A 1,986-nucleotide genomic window follows, 5' to 3' on the forward strand; every position below is an offset into this window, starting at 1 on the left:
CTAGCGCGACCGCCACTCACCCGCCGGGCTGCGTGCCGGGGCGCGCGCCTGACTCACTCGGGAATTGAAGAAACTCTCCAGGAGCTCTGGCGAGGTCCTCTGGGTGGGACCGAAGGTGGTGACACACACCCGTTAGTGGTTCGCAGGGAGCGAGGAGCCGCTCTTAGCCCTGCGCCTTCGCCGAAGAGACGCGGCTCTCCCCGAGCAGGGCTTCCCAAAATCCGTAGGAAGCTGAAGTTAGGAGGAAGGGAAAAGACAGGCGTGAGAACTCAGAAAAAGCCTAGAAATGGAGGAAAGAGGAGAGAGGCTCCCTTCAAGGGACCAAAGTTTCCTAGAAGGCCCCTTTGTTATTTACACTTTCTTTGCAAAACCAATTCGTCCTTATTACTGAAAATGTCTACAAACAACAACAACAACAACAAAATAAATGAATAATCATACGAAACATAACTATTGCTGACATTTGGGTAGCTTTTTCTTCCTTTCTTTCTTGTGTGCATATTTTTATATATTGTTAGTGAGAGCCTAGATTATAGGCTGATTTGTAACTTTTTGGCTCTGAAAATAGCATACTGCCCCATGCCATAAAATATTTTCTTACACAAACATTTAATATTGGCTTAGTATTTCCTCATCCGTACCATACTTTGTTTACTCTGCTGTGGACATTTGTTCTAATTTTTCACTGTTATAAACAACTATGTGATGAACATCTTCATGGCTGTTCATGTAATTATGATTCTTTCCTTAAGATAAACTCCTGGAAGTAAAACTGTAAAATCAAAGGCTGCACATGTCTTCAAGCCTTGACACAGACTGACAAATGTCCTCTTGAGAGACCACAGTTACACTCCTGAGGTTGCACTCAGTTCTCACCCCTGATCTCACCACTCTTCCAAGTTCTTTGCCAATTTGATAGATAATATTTAACCTTGCAGTAACTTGTGGCACTTTTTGATGTAGGTAAACTTATTTCATTTACAGTGCTTTCATCCACAAGTAACAAAGTACTGAACAATGGGTCTAAGTAAAAAAGATAAACATCTCACATATCAGAATGGGGGTGCTGGAACCAGGTTCCCTGTGGCACAGACTGAAGCCACCAGCAACCCCAGCAGGCTTTGCGTGTTGAGTTTCAGTCTCTCCATTGTCTCTCTGACTGATGAAGCAATCATAGAACAGGTTCAAGGCAGGAAGCAAAAGGAGCAGAGACACCAGCAGCTCCCATCCTTGGCAGAGCTCAGCTGAAGCTTTTCTGGAAACTGCAAAGACTCCTTTGTTATAAGTGAGTCGCAGAGCCACCCCCAGCCAGAGAGTTAGCTAGGAAAACAAGTACCCAAAGCTTGATCCTTTATCACACAGGCCTGACAGAAGGGGTTCAGAATGGCAGTTGAGGTAGGCAGCCAATCACACACAAAGCCTTTAAATTCTACTGAAGTAGTTAAATCCATCCATGTTTTTCCTTTATAGTATTCTCCTTTGTCTCATTCTTAGGCAATCCTGCCCCAGTTTGAGAAAAATTAAATATTGATACATAGTCTCTTATGATCTCTTGATCAACTGGTATCCCCTCCACCTCCATTTCTTTATTTATTGTTGTTCTGGAGTTCAAAACCAGGATACATCCCCACCTCTTTTGATTTTAATTTGAGACAACATCTCTCTAAGCTACCAGGCTGGTCTCCTGCTAAAACGGGTATGAATTTTCTTTTTACAGTATAACTGCTATGGATAAGTGGATTTCTTCCTTATAATACCTGTTTCTCTTCCAACAATAAGCAACAAAATTTTCCAGGCAAGGGGGTGCATACCTGTAATCCCAACATTTAAGAGGCTGAGTCCGGAGGATCACTGAAAGTTCAAGGCCAGCCTGAACTACAGTGACTTTAAGGCCAGTCTGAATTGGCCATGTCTCGGGGGTGGGGGGAGGAGAAGGAGAAGGAGAAGGAGAAGGAGAAGAGGAAGAGGAAGAGGAAGGAAGAGGAA

This window comes from Fukomys damarensis, unplaced genomic scaffold (assembly GCF_012274545.1).
Source record: "Fukomys damarensis isolate Sample0158 unplaced genomic scaffold, DMR_v1.0_HiC HiC_scaffold_18, whole genome shotgun sequence".
Classification (NCBI taxonomy): domain Eukaryota; kingdom Metazoa; phylum Chordata; class Mammalia; order Rodentia; family Bathyergidae; genus Fukomys; species Fukomys damarensis.